Here is a 21,851-nt window from a genome sequence, read left to right as displayed (position 1 = left end):
TGAACCTTTGGTTTGTGCAAAGATTCACTGCTGAGACCTCCATTTTGGCCACTGAAGGGTTACTTTCAAACCTGGATGGCACCATAACTGCGGTTTTGTGCAGATTTGAAACTGCAATCATAGAGGAGGAGGCGCAGACACGCCCAGGGACGTGGCTGCTCTATGCCTTTGCCTCAGAGCAAGCCCACGTGAGAAGAAGGAAAATGCTGAATCATTCCCTCCATGCTTCCAGGACAAAGGTTTTCCCCTTAACTTTCCTGTAATATCGGTAGTTTATTCACTGCCACCACACCCAGTTTATCAACAGAGTTTCTCTCACACACACGGTCTTGGGTGTAATTCCGGGAAAACTCTCCTTTTACTATTGGAAAAGTACAAAAACCTTCCACATGCAAGTTTACATGTGGTGAGACAACTGGTAGGTTGCTGAATGGATGAGACGTGTTGCACCAGAAGGGGGGAAAACCACTTTCAGCCTCCCATTCCTGAGTTAAAAATCCACTCAGAGTCATAAGAACATAAGAACAGCCCTGCTGGATCAGGCCCAAGGCCCATCTAGTCCAGCATCCTGTTTCACACAGTGGCCCACCAGATGCTGCTGGAAGCCTACAGGCAGGAGTTGAGGGCATGTCTTCCCTCCTGCTGTTACTCCCCTGCAACTGGTAGGGGAGGCATTCTGCCTTTGAGGCTGGAGGTGGCCTTAAGCCCTCCATCTAGTAGCCGCTCTCCTCCATAAAGTTATCCAAACCCCTCTTAAAGCCATCCAGGTTGTTGGCTGTCACCAAAACTTGTGGCAGAGAATTCAACAAGTGAATTATGCGTTGTGTGAAAAAGTACTTCTGTTTGTTGGTCCTAGATTTCCTGGCAATCAATTCCATGGGATGACCCCTGGTTCTAGTGTTATGTGAGAGGGAGAAGAATTTCTTTCTATCCACTTTCTTCACACCATGCATGATTTTATAGACCTCTATCATGTCTCCCCGCAGTCGTCTTTTTTATAAAATAAAAAGCCCCAGGTGTTGTAGCCTTGCCTCATAAGAAAGGTGCTCTAGGCTCCTGATCATCTTGGTTGCCCTCTTCTGCACCTTTCCCAGTTCTAACAATGCCCTTTTTAAGATGTGGTGACCAGAATTGTATGCCGGTGTGGCCGCACCATAGTTCTGTATAAGGGCATTATAATATTAGCAGTTTTATTTTTAACCCCCTTCCTAATGATCGCTAGCATGGAATTGGCCTTTTTCACAGCTGCTGCACATTGAGTCGACACTTTTAACGAGCTGTCCACCATGACCCCAAGATCCCTCTCCTGGTCAGTCACTGACAGCTCAGATCCCATCCACCTATACTTGAAGCTGGGGGTTTTCGTCCCAATGTGCATCACTTTACACTTGCCAACATTGAACCGCATTTGCCATTTGGTCACCCACTCCCCCAGTTTGGAGAGATCCTTTTGGAGCTCCTCACAATCAGTTTTGGATTTCACTACCTGGAAGAGTTTGGTATCATCTGCAAATTTGGCCACCTCACTGCTTACCTCTGCTTCTAGATTATTTATGAATAAATTAAAAAGCACCAGCCCCAGTACAGATCCCTGGGGGACCCCACTTCTTACTTCCCTCCATTATGAAAACTCTCCATTTATCCCTACCCTCTGTTTCCTGTCTTTCAATCAGTTAGCAGTCCACACATGTATTTGTCCCCTTAGCCCATGACCACTAAGTTTCTTCATGAGTCTTTGATGAGGAACTTTGTCAAAAGCTTTTTGGAAGTCCAGGTATACCATGTCAACTGGATCACCTTGATCCACACACTTGTAGACACTCTCAAAGAACTCCAAAAGGTTTGTGAGGCAAGATTTTACAACTTTATCCTTGAGGATGCTTTCCATCAATTTGTCTGGAATGAATGATCACCCCTGGATCCCTTTTTGAAAATGGGTGTTACATTGGCTACTTTCTAGTCCTCTGGTACAGAGCCTGATTGCAGGGATAAGTTATCTATTTTAGCACGGAGGTTGGCAATTTCACATTTGAGTTCTTTGAGGACTCTTGGATGGATGCCATCTGGCCCTGGTGATTTGTTAGTTTTGTTAAAATTGCAATTTGGCAATTCGTTAGTCTTGTTAAAATTGCAAAGAACAAAAGGAAAAATAAAGCTTTATTCAAATGCTACAGACTGCTTTAGCCTGAGGCTCTCTCAGCTTTTAGTTACAGGTAAAAGAAATACTCAGTAGGTTACAAGAATACTTTAAAAAGCATCCCATTCCCAGGTTATATAGGGGCGGCACACTTTAAAAATCATGTTTACCCAGTTGCCATGAATTGGGGATGTAGGAATACACATAAGTACCTTTTAAAAGCTCATAGAGTCTTTTATACCACCCTAGCTGGATGGGCGCATGATCAGCTTTTCTTAGGTGTTGCATTACAGGAAAACAACAATAGAACAGGTTCGGGGATATGTAAAACACATGGAAAAAAAATAACAGTCTAACACAAAATCCGACTAAACAATTTTTTCCTCGATTAAACTCCCAGAAGCCAGAACCCCTGGCTGCCTTCTCTGTTGAACGCATCCCAAACTCCAGGAGAGAATTCAAGCCCCCACAGTCCTATCTTCCAAGAACTGCAGTCCTCCTTTCTGCAGCCATTTCCGTGGCCACATGTCTTGCTGCAAGCCCAACCCAGCTTCTTTCTAACAAAGAGAGCCTTCTCTTCCTCCCAACTCTGGGCTAGGTCCCACTCACCTGATGTCCTGATTGGCTGGTACCTGGATTTCACCAGCCTGTCAGTCAGGACAGGGTTCACTTCTGTTTCACTCTTTAGGGGAAAGGAGGGGCTGTTCACTACAGGCTGCCTCTCAGCCACAGCACCCCCCTGGCCATCTTCCCCTTTTGTTCCCATTCTGTCTGGCAACAGTGAGGCGTGCCAAAATTTTAAAGAGACACAACCCTCTTGGCTACTCCTGGCTACTTGCTGCTTTGTTGCTGTCAAGGGGACTGCCCCTTTCCTGGATTTGTGAGTGGGGGTGGGTGGGTGAAGAAATATTAGGACAGTGGACGGTGGGGAGGCAGTCCCACCCATAGCTGCACATCTCATCACTCAAGCAGGGGACCCGATCACAATGCCAGGGCGGGGGGTCGGGTCAGGTTTAAGAGGCAGCCCCAAGCAGTGATTCTTAAGCAACCACATTCTATTTTTTTTCACAGAAAGGTTGGGGGACAGGAGTAGCCCCTTCCTGGGTGGGATTTCAGTCCCTATGCTCACTCATGAGCAGAGCTGGTCACCAGGGTCAGTAGTGCTCACTCAGTAAAGGAGAGTGCCCACTACTTTGAAGGCAGAGTCAGCCAACCTAGGGCAGACCGCTCAGTCATGAGAGTGCAAGGCCATGGGCACATCCCATCACAACTCATGAGAAGAACCATCCGTGAGGAATAGGTAGGGGCATTCAGTGGTGCTCTTGTTGCATGTTGCAAAATTAACCGCTTCTCCCATGGATCGCTCTCTCATGAGAGTGTCAGCCCATTGGGGCTCTGTATTGAGCCATGATGCTCTATGGAAGAAAGCTGCAGGGACAGGTAGCCCAGTGAGTGCTCTCCATGTCTTGGTGGCTGCCCTCAAGTTGCTGTCAGAGAATGCCCCCTGCCAGCCCATCTGCCCATGTGAACATGTGCAACTCTTGCTTGTGCCCAGAAACTGTGATCCTACTCTCCTGGGTTTGTTGAAAATTGGGGATCCCCTCTCCTACAAATCCCCATGCTGGCAGATCTGTATACAGTGCTACGCCGGAATGGACCCAGGAATTTTGAATGGGTTTAAAGGTCCATCCCAGATCCCAGTGTTTCCCCTGTCCGTGCATGCGGTCAGACTCTAGTACATGGAGCATCAAAATCTCCTCTGGATGTGTGCAAGCCTTCATGGGGAATGGGTTTTGTGTCTGTGAGCAGAGATTCTATTATGTCTTTTACTGTGGCAAGTTGGGAGCCCCACACAAGTGGGGGCTGCTTTGGTGGGTTAGCTCAACTTGTGAGCACGCAGTCTGAAGGGAGGCTAGGGGTCTCACAGCTGCATGGTGGTTATTCCCAGTTGACTGTGGCCCTTTCATGAAGGGCAAGCCCACCAACAGCAAGCTGCCAGTGGAGCAGGATTTTGGTTGGGTCTGCATGGACTGTTTTGGCAGGGTGACCCCTCACAACATCATCCTAGGATATGGCTGGACAGACAGACAGACAGACAGACACACACACCCCAGCTGTTGCTAGAAAGCCATGTTTTGGGTCAGCAAACTGAAACAGGATGTGGCCACCCCTCCCCAAGGAGGAAAGCCAGATCAATAGACCCCCCATCAAAAGCCAGTTGCTAAGGGAGGAGACACACCTGCTTAGAGATAATGGTAGGAATGTTCCTTGGAAGTAGCACAGAAATGGCCATTTTTCACCCCATTAAAAACTTGATGAATTGGCTAGTGAAGATAAGGGAGGATGCTCATAAGCAAATAAAAGATGTGGATCTTTGCTCCTGGGGACTTGTAAGCAAACATTGCCTCATTATCCTCACACAACTACATTTGCATAGCTGGCTCCTGCCTGGCTCCAGAAGGACCCACCTAAAGGACCCATCATGACTAAATCCATCTAGCAATGGACTCTGTTGTTTTGCATAGGAACTCATCCTCCAGGGAGGGAGAAACCACCTGATTGACTCAAGAACTGCCTCAGGACACATTTTTGGGACTAAGTACTCTAGCCAGGCCACACTGGCCTCGGATTCTGTTTGGACTCGGTTGGGATTCTGCTTGGATTCCACCAGCCTACAGATCCACACATCCGTGAGCTGTGGCTGCTGCCCCTTGCTTTTCATCCCATTCATCCCATGCTTTACCCCAGAGGAGGCACCCTTGCCTGGCCATTGTGTAACCAACGTGCCTAGGAAGGATAGGTAATACTAACATTTTGCCTCTCCTTAAGCTCTCTTGCTGCTTCTCCCTGCTTCCTTCCCCGATCTCCAGGAATTTTTTACTGCAAGCCTCTAAGTAGTCTCTTATTCAGGACTTTAGCCAAATTATTGAAAGCCTCTAACCAAGACTCCCCTTTGGAACTCTAGACAAATCATTGAATTGCTTAACCAAACTCTCTTTTTGACTTCTGTCTCCTCATTTCACCCATGTTTTCTCACTCTTTCCAATACACCAGAACTGCTAAATTGATAATGTGTCAGAAGTGTACCCCCAGTCCTAGCTAATTTCCTCACTTTAGCCCAAAGGCAAAGCTGGAGTGCCTAGTCAATCTCAGCTGTGTAGTTTTGGTAACACAGCATCTGTTGCCCTCCTTTACATATATCGCCTCCTAGGATGTCTTCAGGTTCCCCTCCCTTTCCTGAGGAGCAGGGAAATAGTGCTCCCCCAACCCACCCCATTCATGCTTGTGTGGGACTATCAGGATGCAGGGCTCTTTGGGGGGCGGTGGCAGTGCCATCGCTCTCTGAAGAAGCGCAAGCATAGCATGGCATTTAAAGGGATTTAAATGCCCTTTCCATGCCAAGGATGGATGGAGTGCTCTCAAAATGCATGATAGTGCTCGACATGCCCCCTTTGAGATTGTGGCCAATCGTGGCCGCTCCACTGATGTGCTGATACCTTGTCTACAGTCTGGCCATGGAGCTTGCTGGGATAGGCTTTGGCATCCGGGAAGCAGAGAGGTGCTCCCCTCTTCCAGAACTGGAGGTTGGTGGGCCACGGTTTGATGAATGTCTGCGGTGCAATTCACATTTTGAAATTGAACCCACTGGTTTGCCAGCCTCCAGTTTCATGCTACGTCTGAACCCGGCCATAGTATGCATTTAGAATTGTTGTTGGCTGCTAGTTGTTTTAAGGCTAAATTCCAGATGCTGATGTTAACCTTTAAAGCTCTTAATGGTCTAGGCCTAGGGTATTTTAGGAGCATCTTCTCCTATTCCCTTGGGGGAATCAAGACTACGTGGAGAATTATTCATTCAACAATTGTTTATTGTACCTTCACTGGCGATGGGGAGATCTTCATCAGTAGTAGCACCAGAAAGCTTTGTGTCACATGTTAGATTTCTGGAAGAGAAATAATGGCATATTTTGATGCTTTTAAATATATTTTGGTGGAGCATGATAAAGAAAAGCTCTCTGTGTGCAAAGTGCCTTCCCTTCATGACCACAGGGGTCCAGCAATGGAGTGGGGGGCAGCAGGGGAGCAAGCTGTGTGGGCACTTGCTCCCTTCCTTCCTCGGCAGTGCCTTTGCATCCTATAGGGACAGGGTGTTCTCAGTGCTAGCACCTGTACTTTGGAAGTTCCTCCCCAAAGGAATATGCCAGGTTCACTCTGATGATGTTTTTTAAAACATTAGTGAACCCATCTGTGTTTTGCCAAGCTTCTACTGGGCTTTGAAGTTGTTGTTTTTAAAAGTATATATCCGGCATACATTTAATATAGATTTGGTTTGACACTTTGTAATCTGTATGCTGTTTCTCTTCTTTTATCTCTTATTCTCTCTCTCTCTCTCTCTCATTTTATTTTATCTCTTGAAAGCCTTTGTTATATTATTCCTGCCTATAATGTGGGAGGAGAGCTGGTCTTGTGTTCGTGGGCATGAATTGTTCCCTTTGCTAAGCAGGGCCCATATTGGTTTGCATTCAGATGGGTGACTACATGTGAGTGACACGCTTTAAGATAGTGCCGTCAGGATGGACCATACACAAGAAATACACAAAAGCGGTGAGTGCTTGTGGGACAAAAGAAGAGATTTCCCCTCATTAGTACTAATACAAGGAGAGTACGTATACGAGAGTATGTAGTTCTCCTGGATTTCAGATTGGCATTCTCCCTGCCCTACCTAGGATGCTAAGGATTGAATGTAGGATCTTGTTCTTCGTGAAAAGCAGGGGCTCTGCCAGTGATCAATGGACCCTTGAGAAACAAAGATTTGAGCAAAGCTAGGAGTTTTTAGGAGCTTCTCACTAAGAAAGACAGGCAAAGCCTGTGCTGGTGAATTTAGAGGAAAGCTCAGGTTTATATATCTATTTCCTATGCAGGCAGACTGATGTGTGAGCATGGATTGAGGGAAAGTATCTTACTAGTACTGAGGGAAAGTATCTTACTACCACTACCATTTATATACTGCTTTTCTATGAAAGTTCTCAAAAGTTCATATAGGAAATAATAATAATGTGTTTCCCTGTCTCCAAAGACTCACAGCCTAAGAATAAACACAAGGTAGACCCCAGCAACAGCCACTGCAAGGATGCTGCTCTGGGGTTAAACAGGGCCAGTTTCTCTTCCCCTAGTAAAGTGAAATTGTGCCATCGAGTCGGTATCAACTCCGGGTGACTACAAAGCCATGTGGTTTTCTTTGCATACAAGATAATCACTACTTTGAAAGTTGTCTCTTTGCCTAGTTAGCACATTACAGGCAGGAATAATTCACTGTATTACATGTTTATTCCATGCTTCTTCCAAGGAGCTCAGGATGGTGTACGTGGTTCCACCCCCCACATTTTAACCTTGCAACAATCCTGTAAAGTAAGTTAGGGTGAGAGAAAGTGTGAGTTTTATGGCTGACTGCAAATTTGAACCTGGGCCTCTCGAGTCCTAATCTGACAGAGTGGCCACATTTGCACGTTGCGTAAAACTGGAGGTGAAAGGGCCTCCAGTTTCAATTTCTGAACGTCCACATGTGAGCAATTGCAGTTACGAGAGAAAATGGACCCGTACTTTCCCTCCCCAGATTCTGATTTGTACCCTCGGTTGGTATTGAGTTTCACCACCTGGTCCTCCAGTTTAGCGGTGCCAGCATTTCATGTTACTGCAGTCTGGTTGTTTTGCAACTGAAATTGAGAGAGGAGGCTCCTCCCTCACTCCAGCTGCTATTGGATGCTGGGACTGTGCTTCAGTCAAGAAGGAAGCCCGGGCAGCCAGTTTCCCCTCCTTTCTGCAGTCTCGCTGACTGCAGAGAGGGAGCTCTCTGTGACATCTGAAATCAGCCAGCAGAGCAGGGGGAGTGGGGAGCAGAACCAAAGGTCAATTGGACCCGCGGTTCCGCATTATGTGTGAATGCAGCCACTAACTACTCTTCCACATTGGCTCTGACTCATATGAGAGTCCCACACAGATTGATTAGAAGATGCAAAAGAGCACTTGCAGTGATGGAGGGCTGAGGAGAGGACTACTTGTACTCACCTACTGACAATTGCATTCTCCATTATGTTGAGAGCAGGTTTACAATTGTGGCTAATTACTCTAATGTGCAAGCAAGCAAGCAACATCTAAAACAACAAGGTAATGTAAAAGCACAAGATGAACCATGCTGAGACTTTGCCTGTAAGTTTGCAATCTAAATTACACATCATATATCTGCTGGTCGGGCAGTCTAGATCTTCCATACATAAATCGCTTAACAGATCCTAGGTGCCAGGGGTCATGGTGCCATAAGTTTACTCATGGAGCCTAGACTAGGATATTCAGAGGTAGAGTTATTTAATACAATCTTTATTTACCCCAGACACTCCTCATTCTGTTCTAAGTATATTACATGTCAAGGGCATAAAGAGGAGCCCATTTACCTTCCCCTCCACAAGGTCCATATTTTTTTTTAAGTATTCATTGTTTGACTCCTAAATGTTGGGTCTGGTTCCCAGATCCAAAGAAAATTTGTCAAGGCCTGACATAAATCAACTAAGGAAACTCTTGCTGAGTTGAACAGAGGGAAGAACTTCTTGTTACTAAGTGCTGGTTTGTAGCTACCAGTTGCCTAGTTCCAGCCCTCTCACTCCATCATGTCTGGCGCCCCTCAGCTTGTGTTGTGACATCACAATGTTCTGCACTTCCCTGCCTCCTCTCCACATCATTTGACAGAGGGGAAGCTTGAGCAGCAACTCACCTAATTTTTTTTTGGGGGGGGGGGAGGAAAAACAACTTGGGGTAGAGAATTTTTTTTTTTGGTGGGGGGCTGAAAGGCACTTTATAACATGGAGGAAAACACTTTTATGGTTGGGGAGAGGAACAATTCTTTGGGGAAGAAGAAAAACAATTTGTGGGACAGTTCAGTAAAGAGTGTGTGTGTGTGTGTGTGTGTGTGTGTGTGTGTGTGTGTGTGTGTACTTCTCAGGTGGTTAAGGGGGATTTGCACTCCTGTCATTGGTTGTCCCGTGACACAGAACATTGTGACTTCAGTTTCTAATGGAACTTGGACACAAGCTGAGTTCCATTAGACATTATGGAGTAGAAGAAGGAAGGAACTACTGTAGATGCAGGCAACTAATTTCAACGGTAGCTGTAAGTTTACCATAACATCTAGTTTGGCCCTAAGCCTCCCCCCTTTTTTTTGCTTATCTCTGATCTGCTCCTAATTTTCTCTTAGATGCAGACTCCTTTCTTCTTGTTTCAGCATGTTGATCTTTTGCACCTCCTTTTCTAGAAGGGCTGTGTGTGCTTTCAACTCCCACTGATTCAACAAATGACAACAGTGCCTCTGAAAAATGGTTCCTCGGTGATTGTACTCATGATCGGTCCCGCTAAAATGTGTGTTTGCTGCTTAATTTCCAGATTCCTCCCCCTGTTTCATTGTATTTGTTCCTTTAAAGGCGAATCCTTTTAGGAGCCGCTATGCCATTAAAAAGGTTTGTTGTTTTGAACACTGAAACAGAAAACTGGGTCCCAAAATACAATGGTACTTGGAATGAATCAAAGAAAAATAAAGTGGAAAGCTCCTGCTCAGTATGGTCAGGACACAAGGATGCCCGCTAAGCTATTTACTGTGGTTGCTTTTGCTTTCCGTCGCTTGCTTGGATGCACAGGAGATCTGACAGGTAATGCAAGAGAGCTGCAGTACACTCAAGCCAGAGCAAGGTGGTGTATGAATATTTCAAGAGTGACATTTGCAAAGATGTACATCCTTGCAAGTTAGTAATGTTGATGCTGCCTCCATAATGTTGACACAACACAAGTGTTTTGTGATGCAGTCTTGGTGAGAGTCCAGCTCCTTGCATTTGTGGCAGGAGCTCCTAGATATAAACAATCCTTGAATCAAGCTGACTGTTCTTTATTTTAAACAATCTAAAGCAAAAAACCCCCTAAAGAGTCATGACATTTTGCCCACCTGAGGTGAAGGACAATGGGACCCCCCCCCCCCACATCTGCAGGTGAGTGCTCAGCAACCTCTGACCATGCTGCTGAGACAGCAGTGACACACAAGTATCTCTGAATACACCAGCAAGCCTGACCATGGTGGCAGGAGCATTCCTCCTCACAGGGCCGATGTGGGTGGTGGGGGGAGCCTGTACAAATTACCAGGGCCTGGCGGTCCAGAAGGGGCCATGGGGCCCAACTATGTTGTATATGTTTTTGTTTTGCTTCCTGCCACCACTCCGCTCCTGCCACACCACCACCATGAGGCCAAACTTTTAAAATCTTTAAAATAATTCTAACTGCCATGTGTGCAGCCGGGGTGGGTGGGTGGAGATTGAGCCGAGCAGCCCTTGAGAACTGTGAGGTGCTACAGAGTGCCTGCACAGTTTGAATAGAGCACTGGCGCTCAATTCAAACTGTGCAGGCACTCTGTAGCACCTCACAGTTCTCAAGGGCCACTGGGCCGGATGGTCAGGCTCAGCAGCTGCTCCCACACCACCTGCCACCCCCGGGGGTTCCTCAGCTCACCTCCCATCCCCCGGATGCACATTATTTTAGGGATTGTCGATTTGGCCTTGTGGCTGTGGTGGCAGCAGTGGTGGTGGGGCCTCTCAGCAGTGGCGGAGGTGGCCTCATGGTGGCGACAGCAGTGGAGGGGGGGCTTGTGGCAAGGGCCCAAATGTTTTTCCCCCACTAGAGCCCAAACCCGCTCTTGGAGGCCTTGCATACTCACACTGGTTGGAAGAAGAGGAGGAAAGAAGAGATGTGTTCCAGTGGGGTGAGGAGGGGGAAGTGAACAGCATGCCCTAGTGGGGTGAGGAAGGGTGGTAGCAGTGGACACCAGGGAGGCCCGTGGAATGGTACCTGTGCTGGAGAGAGGCAGTGATTGCTCTTTCCCTTGTGCCCCTCTTTGTGCCTGCGGCAGAGGCAACTGCCCCACCCTGCCTCATGAAAGGGCATCTCTGACTCCATAATTCCATGGGCAGTGGGCAACATTTCCCATTGTCAAACTGCCTTCAGAACAATGCTGTATTTTCCTATCTCCCATTGAAGCACAGTCTCCCTAGTCCTTCTTTCCGTGGCAGTGAGGACCAAAGTCCAAATGGGGATGTGTCAAGTCTGTTGCGACCCAAATAATAGAGAGTCTTGTAGCAGCTTAAAGGCTTACAGCTTTATTGTGGGCACAAGTGCTTCTACCACAACAAACCAGTTAGCCTTTTAGGTGAAAAACTGGTCTTATCTGTTCTGTGCTAATCTCTCAAATATTTGGAAAGGCTGTTGCCATGGTTGCTGTCTTAACATTCCTATCTTCTTTCCCCCTTCTCTTCCCCTGCCCAGTTCTATTCCCCTTCTCTTATACAGTTTGTGTTCTAGCTGCTTTGTCCCGGAAATTCTCGCCATCTGCAATGAGTGATGCAGAGAGTGATTTTTGGCAAGATCTGCTTCCCAAGAGATGGGAAACAGGTGACAAACTTGCAGCACTCACACAGTTCTGTGTGCGAATGAATGGGAAAACCATTCATTTCACACTGATTTCAGTGGAGACCCATCTGATACCCATAACTTTGATATTTGCCAACCAACTTGCATGGAATAATCAAGCCTTGCCCTACTCCCTTAACCATACCCCTCCAATTTCAGAGAATGCTTGTTTACACCAAACACCTTTTATAGGCAATTTAAAGAGGAGTGCAATAGTACAATATTTTCATGTATTTCAATGAGACACCCAGCGGCTTTTCTGCTGCTTGTAACTTCTGTGTTTCCCAACCTATTAGCATGAAATTATCAGCTATTGCACTACTCCCTTGAGGCATCCTATCTGAAAAATGTCACATATACAGGGCAAATGTTTTAATAGTAGAGCACATGGTTTGCATTCAGAACATCCCTGGCTTAGTCTTTGACATCTCTAATTAAAGGTCATAGCCTTTATTTCCGTCTTTGACCAGCACACTAATTAAAAGGTAACAGGGCTGGATGGACTTGGTCTGAAGCCCTGGAGAGCTGAGACTGGTTAGTAGACAAATACTAGGCTAGATGAACCAATGATCAGACTCAGAAAAAAGTGGCTTTCTATTATTATTTATCCAGTTGTCAGGAGCTGGTTTATTTATATGCTTTGCTGCAACTTGAGCCCATTGCTACTTGTCCTCCTCCTAGGAGCAGTTGTAAACAAGCATTCATTTCAATCAGGGTAACACTCTTTTTGAACCTTTTGTTCTGTTGCAGTTGTTACTGTTACTTTTATTACTTCTTAAGCACCTAAAAAGCAAGGCAATGTACAAACATAAAAAATGAACAATGACAAGACCTTGCCCACAGGCTTAGAATCAAAATGGCCACATAAGGAAAAGGAAGTTAGAGAGAGGTAGAGGAAGGCAATGGAGGAAAAGAGACATCGAGGTCATTCACACAATCAAAAACTGTTCTACCTGGGTTTGGGAGCTGTGTGGGCTCCCAATTTTCAGTTGTGTGGAAGCAAGGTAAGAGGAAAACCTGAATAGAAGTGGTTCTGTGGAAGCAAGGTAGGAGGAAAAACTACCCAGGTTTCCTCCCTATCTTGCTTCCATACAATCACTTCGACCCAGGTTTTCCTCCTACCTTGCTTCCACACAACCCAAAATTGGGAGCACACACACAGCTCTCAAACCCGGGTAGAATACCAATTTTGTTTGTGTGAATGGCTTACTTCATTGAGGCTGTTCTCATGACACGAGCTGCCTGGGTTACCCCAGCCAGCTCGTGTCATCTGGAGTGCTGGGAGCACTCCCGGAAGAGCTCCAGAAGAGGCTCCTGGATGCTCCAGAAGAGGATAGCCTGACTTTTTAACCTGGCCTAAAACCCCCCCCTGTGGTTCATATTACCTCAGTAGTCAATTTTATGAATGATTGCTCCCCGGGTATAAAGGCTTCTGCCTAGCCTGCTGACATTTATGACTTCAAGCTGGGGAGAAAGAGGGGCTGTGCCGAGTGTGATGACAGCTCCTCTAGTGAGAGCAGCCACTGCGCTCATGGCATGAAGCACTCTGGGGTGCAGGAGGGGAAAGACTTCCCCAGCTTTGGCCTTCACTGCGCCACCACTCATGTGGGCATGCTCTGTGTGGCAAAGGCAAAGATGCCACTGCTCCTCTGCCAATCTCCTGCCTCACTCGCAGGCCTCCCCAGTGGTGGTGTGAGGTCATGAGAACAACCTCCTTCAGTTAAAATGGCCAGTAAATTAAATGTATTGCATACTCTCCCCTCAAGTCTCTAATGTGTTTAAATATAGACTCCGTGCATAATAACACCTGACAGAGCAGTACTGTTGGCCATCATCTTGCATTAAATGCTAAATAAATAAATAAATGATATATGATATATGATATAATATAATGACGTATAGTTCAACTCAGTAGTTGAGGCTCTATCTGTTGTAATCCTCACAGGGCTCTATAAGGGTAGAATACCTGCCCAATCCCAGGGTTGACTCCATTTCAACTGATGCAACTGATATTCAAGGGCAGCAGCACATTGCAGAGGTGGAATATTGTTAATAATTGTCCTTAGCAATTTCTATCATTTCTTGGAAATTGGCTGTCTCAGGAAGAAGCGGTCTTTGGAAAGACTCTTGAGAGATTATGAGGCAAGTGCCTGCATGCTTGTTTTAAATAGTTGTGCAACTGCTCACCTCTGCTACACCACTGGGACTTTCTTTCATGGGCGCAGCAGTCCTGTCGCATTGGAAATATCAGCACTGGAGTGCGCATCATGTTCATCACTCCTTCCTTCCTTCCTTCCTTCCTTCCTCTTTCTTTCTTTCTTTCTTTCTTTCTTTCTTTCTTTCTTTCTTTCTTTCTTCCAAAAAAGGTAGTTATGCTACTATTTCTATCTGTTATATACCTGTCCAGATATGCATCTGTAGATCTTAAGAAACATTCACCCTAAGCAGGTATGGGGAAAAATTTGGACCACATTTCATTTCTACATGGTCAAAGAAATGCACAAAATTCAGTCTTCTGCTTATGTTCCCTCTTAGCTACAGGACTTCCGAAAGTACCTATACATCTTCAGGAAACCCCTAGATCAGTCAGGTCAAATATGTACACAGATCTGAAGTATAATATCTCATTTACCATGTCCCAGAGATGATAAGTAAAACTCCTGAATATTTAAATAACACAAGGCAGCAATAAGATATGCTATACAATCTCATCTTTTCTTGTGTCATCAATCCAAAACTATTCTAAAGACCTGAAGCATGTGGGAGAAATATAGATCAATAGGTTATTTATTATTATTATTATTATTATTATTATTATTATTATTATTAATAATAATAATTCAATTTCTTCCAAAAATGGCTCAGAGCGGTTTACATAGAGAAATAATAAATAAATAAGATGGAACCCTGTCCTCAAAGGGCTCACAATCTAAAAAGAAACATAAGATAGACACCAGCAACAGTCAAAGTACTGTACTGGGGGTTGATAGGGCCATTTACTCTCCCCCTGCTAAATAAAAGAGAATCACCACGTTTAAAAGTGCCTCTTTGCCAAGTTAGCAGGGGCAGATGTCAGGTATGTCGATGTCACAGGGGAAAGTGAGACTTGTGGAAGTGTGTATTTGCATAATATTGATCAGTGCTCATGGTGCCTTAAAAAGTTGCACAGGCAAAAATTAAAGAGGCCCCTGCCCTCAAGGAGCTTACAGTCTAAAAGAGACAATGGAAAAGACTACAGAAAGATGGGAGGAGAAGGCTGGCAAGGGATGAATGTGGGGAAATGTAGTTACACACATTTAACACTTGGCTACAGATGGGAATGAGGATTAAGTGGTAAAGGCAAAGACCATCCAGAGAAAGTAGGCTTAGAGGAAGGACTTGAAGGGAGAGGGAGAGAAAGGTGGAAGCAAGCCCGTGTTCAGGGTTGGAGATCCATGCGTAGAAGGCAGTAAGGGAGAATGGGAAATTCTCAGAATTATGTCTGAGAATACAAGACCTTTGAGTTGCTGAGGCTGGTAGCTGGAGTAGTAAAGACTAAGGCAGGGATAGAAAAAGAAAGAAAGGTTACAAGATAGGGTGGGGACAAGGCCATGGCGAGGTTTAAAAGTAAGGAGAAATAATTTGTGCTGGACATGGAAGAGAATGGGAAGCTAGTGCAGGAGTCTGAGGGGAGGCAGTACATGGTGTGAGAGATGGGGGAGGTGAGTGATTCTGGCAGTTCATCGAAAATGCAAGACGATTCAGGGTCAAACTAGACAGAATGTGAAAGTGATTAGACTCCCAATTTTTTCCCTTCTGAAAAAGGAGCTGTGAGAGATCTGATTCGGGTTTGGGCTGTGGCCCAAGAAAAGGATTTCCCCCCACTCTTTGCCTGGTGCGGATTTCCCAACTTAAATAACCCCCCACTGTTATTAATTGGAGAGAGGAACTAAACCATAATTTTTGAGCCCACAAGTTCTTCCATCTGCAGCCAACAACAGGGAGGTGGTGTGGATCAATGTCACTGTGTAGGGGAAAGGGGCTACGTTCACTCCCCCATTCAATTGCCTTGATCCAAGTTGTGCTGCAGCTGCTTTTGAGAAGTATGGAATCTAGCTAGTTTGACCTGGAGGTGTGGAAAAGGAAGGACAGAGCAAGGAAGGTTGTAGTGGTCAAGAGATGACCAAAAGCATAAACTAGAGTTGTATGTCTGTGACAAAGAAGGGGCAGATGTTGTACAAGGAGAAATGACACATTTTGCAACTGACTGAATGTGAGAAGCAGAAGAGACAGGAGAATGAAAGATAAAGTCAAGACTGCATGCCTGGTCAACAGGGTGAATGGTGATGTTGTCAACAGATATGGGGAGTGATTGAGTAAGGGAAGGCTTGGGAGGAAAGATAAGCTGTTCAGTCTCAGATGTGTCCAGTTTGAGATGGCAATGAGACCTCTGAGATATCAGACATGCAGGTGCACTGCTTGCAAATAATCACCATAAATAAGCACCATTATTTTAATTTCCTATCATGGGAAACTATTGGAGTCCATAACTGTGTACAATTAAGGAAATGAATGGCAAGCTTAGCTTTTAGAACAAGAGAGGCTGGGATGCGGAAAAAACATGATCTGCCAAAAAGGACAGTCTGAATGTCCGGTGTGTGAGATTTTCACCTACACGCTTGCTTAGGGCAGTAATCTGAAGTATGGAAATCTACCTCCCGCAAACGTGTACAATCTACAGCATGACATTCCCCACCCACACTCTCCCTTTCTTCAAGAACAAAGCCTGCAGAGGAGCCAGTCCTCTGGCAGGGATAAGGCTGTGAAGAATGCTTGCAGTCATGATAAGACATAGTGTACTAATCAAACATCTAGGATGGCACACACATTGTCAGGACCTTGGACAGAGCACCAAGGTTTCTGAAGGCCAGGCAGGGCCAAGGCCAAAAGGCAAGTGCTGGTCTAACTCCAGCACTTGTAGGAAGCCTACAGAGGGCTGTGTGATGGTAATGTTTTGGGGTGTTTTTTTAGTTTTGCTTGTTAAATGTATGCATTGTGGTGTTATGTGTGTTTTGGAATTTATGTTTGTAAACTGTTGTAAGTCTGTGCAGGAGATTGATTGACAGTAGCAGTAGTGAGACCCCTGCAGGAGGGCCAAGGAAACCCTGTTCGGAATGCAGGAGGGGGCAGGCAGTTGTGGGGCGGGGGGGGGGCAGTTCAAGGTCAGTTAGCTGCCAGGTGCTCAGAGAGAGCTAAGCAGGGGAGAAGGCGAGCTGGAGGCTTGGATCAAGGAAGCCGTTGTGAACAGGAGGGACTTCTCTGGTAGAGAGAGACGTGAGGCTTAGGGAGAGGCAGGGGACAGAACTACTCTCCGGTAGGAAGCCTATTCCCTTTTCAGGAAAAGACCTGAAAGTCCTGAGAGGGGAGGCAGGTCAAAGTGATCAAGCTAGACACCAAACCTCTTTATGGAGAAGAGTCATGGAAAGAAAGAAGCTTAACTCTGTAACATATGGAAACTACCCATAATATAGCTGCAAGGTATAAGTGATAAGAAATAAGACATCACCCTGAAACCACTACGCTCATCTGCATCTGTTACCTTATAACTATTGCACTGTGCCTGTGTTTTTAAAAAAATAAACTTTGTTGTTATAGTTGCATCAAGGTATGTTATAGTTTCCTCTCTCACTTCACCAAAAGGGAGACCCTCATGCTACTACACAGACAAGAGGAGAGAAGAAGTAGATGTCTGATCTCCGATCCGGCCAGATTAGATCTGAGTAGTGACAGCGGAGACACCCTGAAGCAAGGGTGAGCTATAATGAGTACCTGAAGCAAGGAGAACCATCACAGGCTGTGAGGGAGAACCCTCATAGGCTGAAATGCTCACAGGCTCTGAACCCTCCTGCAGAGAGGGAGGGCGTGTTGGTTTTATCTTCCATGGAGGTGATCAGCTTACAATAATAATATTTTTTAACAACAACTACAACCTTTCTTTGTTAGCCTCCCCATAACAAATTGAACTCTGGGTGACTCACAACACAACGTTACAACATAAAATAAAAATACACAACACATTAAATCATAACAGACCAAAAGGGAAAAGAGAAAATACAAAATACAATACAAAGCAATTTTTTTAAAAAAGTTAAAAATCAAATTTAAAAATCAAAATTTAAAGGGCCGGAGTGAACAGAAAGGTCTTTACCTGGAACAAAGTGATGAAGCCAGGCAAACCTCACCGGGGAGGCTATTCCATAAATGGGATGCAACTGCCAAAAAGGCCCTCTCCCCAGTAGCCATGCGCTTCTCCTCATTTGGCAGGGGCACACGGAGAAGGGATTCTGAAGAAGATCTTAAGGTCCAGGTTGGGACATATGGGGCAAGGTGCTTTCCCAGGGAACCCAGCCCCAAGCCATTTAGGGCTTTAAATGTTAAAACCAGCAATTTAAATTGGCCCCAGAAATGGACTGGAAGCCAGTGCAACTGCTGAAACACTGGAGTAATGTGCTCAAAATGTCCAGTAAATTATCTTGCAGCCCTATTGCAGCACTGTATCAGAACCTGGTCCTTCAGGGAGAGTGCAACCCCATCTAGAACAGGCTGAACACCATTCACCCAAGCAGAGCAATCACTGATCAGTAGTCTGGTCCGGATTGAGTCTCAGCTTGTTCACTCTCATCCAGTCCATTACTGCATCCAGGCACTGATTCAGGACAGTCACCGCCTCATCTTCATCTAATGAAAAAGAGGTATACAACTGAGTGTCATCTGCACACTGACGACACCTCAGGCCAAATCTCTGAATGACCTCTCCCAGCGGTTTCATGTAGATAATAAACAGCATAGGGGAAAGAATGGAACCTGGCGGAACCCTAAAGCACAACTAGGTAGGAGTGTAACCACCTCCAAGCAGTGCCTCCCACACCCAACTCAGCCAGCCTATGCAAAAGGATATCATGGTCAATAGTATCGAAAGCCGCTGAGAGATCTAAGATAATTAACTTGCCTCCCCCATGCCTACAGGTCATCCCACAAGGTGACCAAAACAGTTTCTTTTCCAAAGCCAGTCCTGAAGCCTGATTGAAATGGATCTAGATAGTACATTTCCAAGAGTGTCTGGAGCTGGTCAGCCAATACATACTCAAACACCTTGCTCAGAAAGGGAAAATTGCCCATAGGCCTATATTTGTTTACATCTTCTGGGTCCAGACTAGGTTTCTTTAGGAGTGGTCAAATAATAGCTTTGTTCAATGGAGCTGGGGCAATTCCCTCTCTCAATGCAGTGTTTAGAACCTGCTGGGTCCAGCTAAAAATTCCCATGAACAGCAAGGGTCAACCATGCACGTAGTCATCTGAACTTGACTAAACACCTGGTCCACATCCTCAGGGACCAATAATTGAAACTCCTCCAGCAAAACTAGACCAGGTGTTACTCTGGACACCTCTCCCAATGACCCTGCATCAGTTGTAGAGTCCAACTCATGGTGAATGCAAGCAACTTCAACCCTCAAAGTGCTGTGCAAATGTGTCAGAGTGGGCTCAAAGGTTCTAACACTTCTTGCCCAGGGCCAGATTTCAAAAGGCCCCAGAAAAACCCCATTGGATGACATTGAGAGGATGCAATGGTGGATGAATAAAAACCCTTTCTTCTGTTCCATCACGGCCACAGAATAAGCTCAATAATGACCTCTAACCTGTGTTCACTCATACTTTACCCTGGGTTTCCTCCACTTTCATTCTAGCCATTTCCCAACTTGCTTCATCACGCTCAGCTCAGGTGTATGCCAAGGCGCTGCATGGGCTCTGGTCTGTGGGAGAGGGCACTTGGGACCGATCGTGTCAACCACCTGAGTCATCTCTCCATTTCAGAGATCAACTAGAGCTTCAACAGGAACATCTGCCATACCAGCTGGAAAATCCCACCAGAGCCCTCAGGAATACATCAGAGTCCATCAGTCTCCTAGGTGGACCATTTTTATAGGTCCCCCACCCTTGCAGAGAGCTGTAGCCACTAAGACTCTAAACCTCAGAAGGATGTGGGTGGGGAGGTGGAGTGGCTGTGGTCTATAAGAACAATATATCCCTTGCCAGGATCCCTGTTGAAGTGTCTGACCATATTGAATGTGTGTAACTAAGTTTGGGGACCAGGGATACACTGGGACTTCTCTTGCCCCGCTGCCCCAAAGAGTCCCCAACTGAGTGAACGGACTTGGTCTTGGGTTTGGCATTGAAGTCTCCCAGGCTTGTGGTGCTGGGGGACTTCAATGTTCACTTCAGGACCAATTTGTCCGGGGTGGCTCTGGAGTTCATAGCGGCCATGACAACTATGGGCCTATCCCAAGTGGTCTCGGGACCGACACATATTGCAGGTCACATGCTTGATCTGGTCTTTTACGCTGAACAGACTGGTGTTCCATGGGTGGGGACTCCTGTTATTTCCCCATTGACATGGATGGACCACCATCTGGTAAAGGTTGGACTCACAACCACATCCCACCTCTGCAGGGGCAGGGGGCCCATTAGGAGGGCCTGCCCGAGGAGGTTGTTGGATCCAATAGAATTCCAAGAAGCCTTGGAGGGATTTAGTGCTGGCTCTGCCGGTGACCCTGTCGACACTCTGGTGGAGAACTGGAATAATCAACTCATCAGGTCAGTGGACATGATTGCTCCTAAGCATCTTCTCTGGCCTGTTTCGAAACCGGCCCCTTGGTATACGGAAGAACTACATTGAAGCAGCGAGGCAGATGACTAGACCGCAAGTGGAGAAAGACACAACTTGAATCCGACAGATTACTACATAGTGCACATTTGAAGATCTATGCTCAGGCAATATGTGCAGCAAAGAAGCTATTCTTTTCCTCCTGTATCGCGTCTGCAAGTTCATGTCCAGCAGAGTTGTTCAGGGTTGTGAAGGGGCTAATGTGCGCCCCTTCCCCCTTGAATCAGTACTTGGAACCAACAATTACTTACTGTGACTTTTTAATGAGTTTTTTGTGGACAAAATCTCTTGTATTTGGGCCGACTGGGATTCAAACTCCACAATTGTTACAGAGTCTGATGCCAAGGTGATGTATGGCAAATTAGATATAGAAGTGCACAGCTTGACATTAGCAACGCCATCATGTTTAACTAAGCTCCAGGCTTTGCGAGAAAAGCCTTGTCAGTAGTCCTTGAAACTGTTTACTGGTACTTTTCCTTCTCTTAAAGTCAAAGTAACCCACTGAAAGATAAGGCTGAAATGAACTGGCTGGCAGTCTGCACACGTTCCCTAACCTTGGCCAATTATGATGATGAGATTGCTATGCAGCTGCATTTTGAAGAATACTTGTGACTATAAATGTGTTGCCTTCTGTAATGGTCCGGTGGCCTGCTCTGAGCGTGAGCCAGCAGTACCTATGCTACTTAAGAGCATAATAAAGCTTTGATTGTAAGTCCTCTCGTCTGGGCTGATTATTGGACTCCATCTGCCCAGGAACGAACCTCCCCTATTGGGTCAAGGCTACCCCAATACATCAAAGGTGTCCAGCAGCTCCTTTTATGTGATGACCCTGGATCAGTTTCAGTTTCTGACTCCCGAGGATGTGGACAAGTTGCTTGGAATGGTGTGGCCTACCACCTGCCCTCTTGATCCTTGCCCAACATGGCTTATACTATCTGGCAGGGAGGCTGTTGTAGAGGGCCTAGTAGAGATCATAAATGCTTCTCTGAGGGAGGGCAGGATGCCTCCTTGTCTTAAGGAGACAATCATTAGACCGTTTCTGAAGAAGCCTGCCTTGGATCTCTCAGAGTTAAGCCGCTACTGGCCTGTCTCAAATCTTCCTTGTCTGGGCAAGGTGATTGAGAAGGTGGTGGCCACCCAGCTCCAGGGGGTCTTGGATGAAACTGATTATCTAGACCAATTTCAAACTGGCATTTGAGTGGGCTATGGGGTGGAGACTGCCTTGATTGGCCTAATGGATGACCTACTGTAAACAGTCAACAAAACCAGAATGAAGATAGAAAGTCAGCAGGGGAAGGGGCACTTCCCAGTGTATTGCACAGAGTGTCACATGTATGACTATTTGCCCCATGGGCGGAAGTCATGGCTGTGTGCTCAGTGCAAGGAGCTCCTGCCTTTCAGGGAACAAATTCGTTCCCTTGAGACCAAGGTGGCGGATCTGGAGAAGCTCAGAGAGACAGAGAGGCATGTGGACGAGAACTTCAGGGACATGATAGAGACACCCGACTCCAGGGCTGGAAG

General features: G+C 46.1%; 1 long non-coding RNA gene across 1 annotated transcript; it reads left to right on the top strand.

Annotated features, from left to right (window-relative positions):
• The first annotated feature begins 9,211 nt into the window (after window positions 1–9,211).
• LOC128340982 (uncharacterized) lies at window positions 9,212–20,993 on the top strand. Its single transcript, XR_008314126.1, has 3 exons — window positions 9,212–9,295; window positions 17,309–17,419; window positions 20,819–20,993. It is a non-coding gene; the product is annotated as an uncharacterized LOC128340982 (long non-coding RNA).
• The last annotated feature ends 858 nt before the right edge of the window (window positions 20,994–21,851 follow it).

Source organism: Hemicordylus capensis, chromosome 1 (assembly GCF_027244095.1).
Source record: "Hemicordylus capensis ecotype Gifberg chromosome 1, rHemCap1.1.pri, whole genome shotgun sequence".
Classification (NCBI taxonomy): Eukaryota; Metazoa; Chordata; class Lepidosauria; order Squamata; family Cordylidae; genus Hemicordylus; species Hemicordylus capensis.
Note: the sequence above shows the minus strand (reverse complement) of the source record. Positions and strands in the feature narration are given on the sequence as shown.